At 37.5% G+C, this 8,975-nt stretch overlaps 1 long non-coding RNA gene across 1 annotated transcript; it reads right to left on the bottom strand.

The window, feature by feature from the left end:
- Window positions 1-2,177: 2,177 nt before the first annotated feature.
- LOC145689018 (uncharacterized) lies at window positions 2,178-8,740 on the bottom strand. The gene is made up of 3 exons (XR_014132062.1): window positions 8,679-8,740; window positions 4,217-4,343; window positions 2,178-2,860 (listed from the first exon to the last, which is right to left on the bottom strand). It is a non-coding gene; the product is annotated as an uncharacterized LOC145689018 (long non-coding RNA).
- Window positions 8,741-8,975: the final 235 nt, after the last annotated feature.

Genomic DNA, 8,975 nt, shown 5'->3' with positions numbered 1-8,975 from the left:
TCGAAATGAGGCGGCGAGAAGCAAAGGGGTGTAAGCGATATTTGCAATAAAGTATGGATGTCTCAAAAATGGATTCTGCACAGCTAAATATACAAACTGGATGGTGAAGCTCGTCGCAGTCCAATAGAAAGTCTACCCATGAATGCTCTACGCCGAACTTCATTATGCAGTTTGTATATTTTGCAATGCAGAATCCATTTTAGAGACATACATACTCTATTGAAAATGTCACTTACACCCCTTTGCTTCTCGCTACCTCAAATGTCATGGAAGTCTTACAGGATTGTTCAGTTCCAAATGTCAAAACCATTAGAAATTGATGTGCATCCGCAGTTTTGATATTAGGAATTTCAATCCATGTACTACCTCGATTATTCGCCACACTTTTGAGGCTATTTACCAGCCCCTATTCAACCGTTTTGCACCAAAGTTAGGGGTTAGGCTACTAGGGCTACCTAGTTCTGGCCCTGTAAATTTTGAAATAGATCGGTTGAATAGTGGTTGAAACAAATAACCCTGAAACTGTGTCGAATAATCGAGATCCTACTATACATAGATTGAGATTCCTAATGTCAACACTGGATACACATCAATTTATGATTATTTGGACATATGAAACTGAATAATAATAATAATAATAATAATAATAATATTTACTCTAAAACACACAGCTTACAACACATTTTTTTAAAAAAATGATAAAAAAGAAAAATCATACTTTTTCTATTTTCTTAACTGCGTTTTTTTTTCTTGACAGTTCTGAACTGATCTCTGGCCGCAACACTTTTCTTGGGTAAAAAAAAAAGTCTACGAATAACAACTGGACAACGATTATTATAAGTAAAAACAACAATGAAAATAAATTTATCCTTGTGGCTGCTGCTTGATTTTTCACCATTGTGTTGTAATTTGCATAATAATTTACAAGCTCCTATACCAGATAAGTAAGACCACTGGGTTATTGTAATAAATAACAGATCAGGATAGACCCTAAGAACCCTAGATCTTGCTACAGCGAAATACATCACCACCCTCTCTCGGAAGCACACATTGGGGAACGTCAAAGTATTGTGGTCTGTTCCAAGAATTTGGAAATTTCGCTTCTCCGAATGTTCGTATTATCTATGGATTGGGGATTTCCATATCCAATTAACCACCTCTAGTGTTGTTGATTTATATTTTTTAGTATTTGGATACTAGCCTATTGAAGAGTATATATTCGCCTTAATGTGTGGTATATTTATCTACACATTAAGAAACGAATATAAAATAGCTGTCGAGGAATAATGATATACCTAATGCAACAGGAAAGAAACGGCAGCGCTTGCTCCACGAAAGGATAAATTTAAAGCCATACATTAAAAAGAAAACCGAGACGCATTGAATCGACTTGAAAAACATAAAAAAAAGCCCTCGAATGTAAGACTCACCCTTGGCGAAAAAAAAAAGCCCTACATAACTTTTAAGAATGAGAAAAGACGAATAAACATGGTAAAAACAAAGAATGAAATGGAAAAATAAAGGAACATTGTACTTACAGTCCTAAGAAAATGAAATGAAATGAAATCTTTGAGTTTTACGTCCCACGCTTATACCGGTTAGGCTAAAGGAGACGGTGATAATGAGAAATGAATGAAATGGTGGAATGAAGAAAGTGGGAAGAGACGGGAGAACCCCGAGAAAACCCACGCACACGGTGTTTGTCCACCACCTGGACAAAGTTCACTTGGCGGGGGCTGGGATCAAACCCGGAACCCCAAGCACCAGAGGTGAACGCTCTACCACTGAGCCACCGCGGCCCTTAGTACTAAGAAGAATCCACTCATTTCGTCACTGGAATTTATTCATGTGTATTTACTAGTACCTTCTTCTTAATGAAATTACGGTACAACACGTGCTTCCATAAATTTTATAGCTATCCATTATTACGCTAGTATGCGCACACATACACACAAACACAACCACCCACATCCAACACACACTCCAATACAAAGAACAATGGGTTTTATTGACAGTGCAAAATTTAGGACTAAACTTTTATAACTCCAATTTAAGACACCTTTATTTTGGAGGTGAAAAATCGAAAAAGGAAGTACATCTTAAAATTAATTAATCTCTGAGGGATGAAAGCGAAAACACATAACCATTAATTTGAATTCTACATTTATTAGTTATATGTACAATGTGCACGTTTTGTCGTATAAAATAATATTCATGCTATTTGTAATGCAACAAGAAACACTGATTGTCTTTATTATTTGTAATACAAACAAGAAATATGTAGACAATGCAAATCTGTTGGTTATAATCTAAAACTTACAGAGATCTTTTAATAATATAAAATAAAAAGAATAAAATTTTTCTATAAATTTCGTATGAAGGAAAACACCTTTCATAGTTATTGAAAGTACAGAAATGCAGCATCATATCAAAAAAGCCTCACGTGCTTAAGTAGGTTAAAAATGGGGACTGCGGTAAGTATCCCACTTATTATCCCATCTATTATACCAGTAGCAGTTTCTTCCATCTTTTAGTTTTCGAAAGAGATGCCTTTACATTGATTTCCAACAAAGCGAGGAGGAACAGGTCAACATGTTTCAAGCATGCCGAATCCTTTTCATCCTCAAACAACAAGGCAGATGGAAGTGAATATCTTTCTACTAACATTTTGAAGATTTGTGGCATTTGTTCATTTGAAGATCTTTATTTTTACTCACGAATGATAAGTGTCTTTAAGGCTAGTTTGCACAACGTGAACTTTGCTCTTTTTTCCGCGGGAGTTAAATTCCATCGCCAGCTCTTTGGAAACCAAGCATCAGAGAAAGGTCCCTTTTCCTCCCAACGATGACAGATAGGAACACTGAAACAGAAAAAAAAATCATGAACAATCATAGTGCAATTTTTCAGGTGGGGAGAAAATTTTAAAAAATAATTACAATACGTCATGTGTAACTACAATCAATACGCAATAAAACGATTAGTTACTGCACTCGCTTGCATGAAGTCCCACTTTTAACGGCCTTCCAAACAGCGAAATTAAACTACCATTAATTTTAGTTATTCTGTAATAGCTTAACTTTTGATTTTATTGCAGCTGTTAACTCTGATTGTTCAGGAGGATCAAACAAGTTGGGGGATATAAGACTTTGTATATACAGATACATGACAAATAATTCTGAAACACTGATAGAAGGCTACATTACGTATGTGCTCACAATATAAAATGCCACTCCAAGACCAACTTTAGGATGTGAGCTAAAAGTGACGATCAAGTATATTGATACGATATTGATACAAACAAAATGGTGTATAACTTATGTATTCCGAAAAGTAAAAAAATTGTGAGCAAACGCCCCCTCACTTGTTACTGGAGTATTTTTAAAAAATAAGACTTCTAGAACCAGAATTCTGTCACAAGCAGTAGGGTGAAAATCGTCACATTATTTGTTCTGAGCAGGGTTAGAAGTTGCGGCAGTTATTATTATTATTATTATTATTATTATTATTATTATTATTATTATTATTATTATTATTATTATTATTATTATTAATAATAATAATAATAATAATAATAATAATAATAAAACTTCTCTTTGGTGAAAATTATATTTTACCCCTCTGTTGAGGAAAATATTTTCGGGAGGACTACTTTTATCCATTCAAAAAAAAAAAAAAAAAGCGCGAACACTATAACATGTGATACATTCCATATTAAAGCTTTGCTTATATATAAATACTCAAGTCAAATAAAATAATTGCTGAAAGAATAAAAATTAATAAACAGGGAAACCTTTAAAAATCTAAAATAATAAATAAATAGAGTGTATCTGAAGAAGACAAGGGTAGTTGCTGAAACAGTTACATTTAAATAAAATTGACGCAGCTGTGGCTCGGTGATAGAGCGTTCACCTCTGGTGCTTGGGGCCAATGATTCGATCCCAGCTCACTTCAAGCGGCTTTTCTTGGAGTTCTCCAATTTTTTCCCACATTCTTCATTCCACCATTTAATTCACTTCTCATCATCACCGACTCCCTTAGCCTCAGTGCCTGATCGTGGAACGTTAAATTGAATATTTCATTTATATAAAAGTATTGCCTTGTTCAACAATTATTTTATTTTAGTTAAGTACTAATAAAATATTACTACTTTCTTTCTTTTCTTCTTACTCGGCATTTTCTTACATGGGTATTATAAAATAACATGTCAAAAACTCACCTGTCGCAACTTTGGTATGTATGTCATCCTCCACAGTGATATTTCTAGAGCAGCTCGACGAGCAGAAAGGGGTCAGGTGGTCTGCTGTTGATCAATTCATCATTTGCAGGAGCATTGGCCACACGCTCTGGAAAGTGGGAGTACATACAAGGCTTATTTTGGCAAATAACATGTATTTACAACTAGGCTTATTACAACGACTAAATACATTTAACATGAAATGAAGCAGTTTAATTTTATGTAAACAGTAAAGTGGGTTTTTACTACATTTTGTATCAAAAAAAAAAAAAAAAAGAGCTTATAGAAAAAAAAAATAAGTTGGCAGGGAAATATCAGCCATAAATTTTACATGCTTTCTGTTCTGGATATTTTCAGCGTAAAGGAAGGTGTGAAGAAGAGTCCGAAATCGTCCCAACCTCGATGCAGGAATGGCCACTTCTTAAATGGAAAGATACGCAAAATAAATATTGACAAACTTGTGGACAGATAGATTTTATGGATTATTGTCTGCCCGTTGTTAACAAGAAGCAGGGATCGGAAAATCTTTGAGTTTTACGTCCCACGATTATGCTGATTAGGCTAAAGGAGACGGTGATGATGAGTAATGGATGAAATGGTGGAATGAAGAAAGTGGGAGGGAACGGGAGAACCCCGAGAAAACCCACGCACACGGTGTTTGTCCACCACAAAGTTCACTTGGCGGGGGCTGGGATCGAACCCGGGACCCCAAGCACCAGAGGTGAACGCTCTACTACTGAGCCACCGCGGCCCCATAAGAAGCAGGGATCGGTTTTGAGAACGGAGTGAGAGCGTAAAATATCGCATCTTGAACACAAAGAACACAAATGACTACCTGCGTTTTCGAACGCGGACATTTTCTGACCAAAAACACCAAGGCAAGTAATTTCTTGCTATGTATTGCTTCATTTAAATTCTGCAACGTGAAAAAAAAAAGTTTTTATCTTACATTTATAATACAAGCTTGAAAAAATCAAGAGCTCCAATTCTGGGGCAGGTTTTATTTTTTTTAAAAAAAATAAAAAATATCCTACTCTGGGAGGGGCAGTCGTCACCTCTGGATCCGCCCCTGTTGTGTACACACCTTCCTTTTGGTGGCAGCAGATATGTAAGCCGCGAAGCAATGAGGTATGTTTTTTTTTTTTTTTTTTTACTGATGGGGCTGCAGTGCCTCAGTGGTAGAGCGTTCACTTCTAGTGCGTGGGGTCCCTGGTTTGATCCCAGCTCGTGCCAAGTGGGCTTTGTGGTGGACAAACACCATGTGCCTGAGTTTTCTCGACACTCTCCCGTTTCCGCCCACTTTCTTCATACCACCATTTTTCACATTTCATTATCACCATCTTCCTTAGGCTCGGTGCCTATCCTGGGGCGTGAAACTAAATATTTAATTTCATTTCTTTTTAATGATGAGGAATTGGTGTTCCACCTGAAAGCAGGTTTTTGACCCAAAGAGACTTCCGTTGTTAATGTGCGCATAAACATTAGGAGGATATTCCCTATGTCAAGAGCTCTCTTAAACACATCTGACTGGAACCAGCACCAGCCCCCAACCACGGTCCCTTAATAAGACATTTGGTTTCCTTTGAACCGTTTCACGATTAGCAGTGGAAATCATAATAATATAGTCATGTAGAGGATACTTAATTGAGCTGGAATATATTTTTTTGAACTTCAGTGGCAACATTGATAAGTATCCATCATCACATGCTGGCACTGGAGTAAGTACTGTAATCTAAAATGCGAGGGAGCTGTCTACTCAATTAATGAACAAAATATTCGAACAGTCAAAAACCCGTTACATTATTATGATTTCCACACCGAATTCTGTAGCACAGTTACGGTAGCCAAGTGTCTTGTGAGGGTGTGTAGGTGCAGCAGGGCGATGGTTGCAGTTTGAGAGTGCTCTCAACTCAAGGTGACCAGACGTCCCGTTTTGGCCGGGACAGTCCCTTATTTTCAACCGTTGTCCCGTTTCTTTCAGATTCTCAAACGGGACGCCTAAATGTCCCGTTTTTAAGCAAACATGACCCAGGTGTCCCGTAATTATTATTCAAAATATAAATAGCCAATGCTAATTCTACACTCTTCCGTACCAACACTTACTGGGAAGGTTCACCCGTGCCTAGAACTTCTGAATATTCAAATGAGAATTGAGTGTTCTGTGGTTCAAGTGGAAATTGAGTGGGAATTCTGAGTGTTGAAGTAGTTAAAAGTATTGTTGGGTAATACTTAAGTTAGAAACGCTGTGTTATCATTCTTACTTTGTATTTTGTAAATTGAAAACACTGCTGAGTCCCAAAATGCAATGTGGAAGTCACCCCACCCCCCGCGCCGATTAGTATGCGTCCCGTTTCTGAAAGTAAAAGTTCTGGTCACCTTGTCTCAACTGGGGTAATATCCTCCCACTGATTATGCACATATACAATGGGGGCACTACTTTAGCAAACGGGTCTACCAAATATTCATCTATTTTGTGGATTTTTTCACTAGATTTAAGACAGTAGTGCTACAAAAGGTTAAACAAAACATAACTGAGTGAGCGAAGGGGTTAGAACTTCCATAGGGCTTCTTGTTTCTAACTTTGAAGTCATACACGATTGGCATTGCAACAATTGCCGAGGGTCATTTCCCAAAGAGGTTCACTCGAGCAGTCGGTTCTACCTAACAGAAAATTCATAGGTAACATACGATGTAAAACATATTTTTGTGAAGGAATAAAAGTGTGAATGTCAGTAATTAATATCAGTACACAGCAAATTGAAATGAATTTTGGGCATTATTCGAGCAGACGGTTCTACCAAATTTTGACATATTTCTTACAGTTTCATATCAGGTTAGAACAACGCATTTCTTTTAGCAGAGTATGAACTAAATCAGAAGCTCCATTAGTGCTTGCAGATTGACTTCAGGCCTCAGTACAAATACAGCGTGGACGTAAAGCGTAACAATTTCAGTGAATAAAACACGAACCAATTTATTTCAGCTCCCCACTAAAAAGCAGGGGTAGGAGCACAGCAACAGGGTCCGAACGGCAGCGACGGGATGCGTCCGTAGGGAGCAGGCGCGTCAGCGACGGGGAATATACGTCTAAACGAGAATAGTGGAAGACCACACTTACATATGCAATACTTTCACTGATCACTTAAAATTCATTTCAATATGATGTACACTGACAGTAATTACTTATGTTCACACTCTCATTCCTTCACGAAAAATGTTTCTTATAATATTTTACCTATAAATTTTATATTTGGTAGAACCGTCTGCTCGAGTGAAGCCGCATTTTGAGTGATAGTGAAATCATTGTAAGCGTAACTGTGCTTTTCCATTATCCTTCTTTACGCACATAGTCCCCGTCGCTGACGTGCCTGTTCCCTACGAACGCACCCCCTCGTTGCCGCTCGGGCCCTCTTGCTGTGCTCCTGCACTGATTAAAATAGAATGCATTTGTGCTTTTTAGTGGGCACCTAGCAAAAGTTATTTCGTGTTTTATGCACTGTACTTAATATGCTACGCGTCGGGAAGGTTCTAGAACACAAGTCCTCCCCCATATAGGTTAACAGCTAGATTGGTTCTTTTCTGTACCAAAGTTTAACATTTAATTCACATAGTATTGTTGAGCGAGCGTCAGCGAGTGAAGGCGGGTTAGAGCCCCGCACGGCACGTTGTTTTCTGTCTTTGTTACAATTAAGTGGGAAGGGGTACCTGTGTTCTAGAACCTTGCCCCATGCGTCTACTCTATATTTACACTAACCCCCGTGAAGTCAATCTGCAAGTAGTAATGGAGCTCCTCATTTAGTGCATATTCTGCTATAGGAAATACAATGCTCTAACCTAACCTGAAAATGTAAGAAATGTATTAAAATTTAGTAGAACCGTCTGTTCCAGTAATGCCTCCGAAAGCATACACTTACTGTCATCTCGTTGTTTCCTTGTATTTATCAGTCTTTCGCCTTGGCAAATAGTACCACAATGCGTGCAGCTTTTATTATACGGATTCATAGTAGTCTATAAGTAGTAGTAGTAGGAACGGGTTAGAAGCCCCGCGGAGGTTGGTTGGTCCTGTTCTCGACATGAAATAGGCAAATTAAAGACTTGTCCAATTTTTTTTTTTTTTCGTATATTTTACAATCTACGGATCTGTATAATAAAACTGCACCACAGAATGACATACTTTCCCATGCATACTCATCTCATATACGGTTTATTGAGAATAAAAACACATACATTATCATTTTACTACCTTCACTATTAACATTTTATATAGTATTCTACCTAAAATATTTAATTTGATACAGGCGTCTGCATATGTTAACCTAATGTAGGTATCCTCGTTCTTTCTACGGTATTTTAATACACTGTAATAAGAAACCGTAGAATACTCAATCTGCTGAATTTTACACAGAATGCACCTAGATAGGAATAGGATAGGAATTATACTTACTTGTCTTAAAGCTGCCCGTTATCACAGGTGACTTCAACAAAACACATTATTTATATTCACAAACAATACCATCAAAACACGATTCCGCAAATGGCTCACGATTCCCAGCATGCACTGCTCAAACTGCAGTTACAGTACGGGGAACGTCCGCGCTTTTTAGCACCTAAAAAAGACGTCTATTTTTGGTGATGTCCGACACGTGATTCTTTGTACCATTCTGGCACGTGATAAACACGTACAATTTAGGTCATGTTTGACACGTCATTTTTGTTACCATTTTGGTACGTGATAAAGACG

Source organism: Thermobia domestica, chromosome 7 (genome assembly GCF_964235325.1).
Source record: "Thermobia domestica chromosome 7, izTheDome1.hap1.1, whole genome shotgun sequence".
NCBI lineage: Eukaryota > Metazoa > Arthropoda > Insecta > Zygentoma > Lepismatidae > Thermobia > Thermobia domestica.
This window is presented reverse-complemented; position numbering and strand designations above follow the sequence as displayed.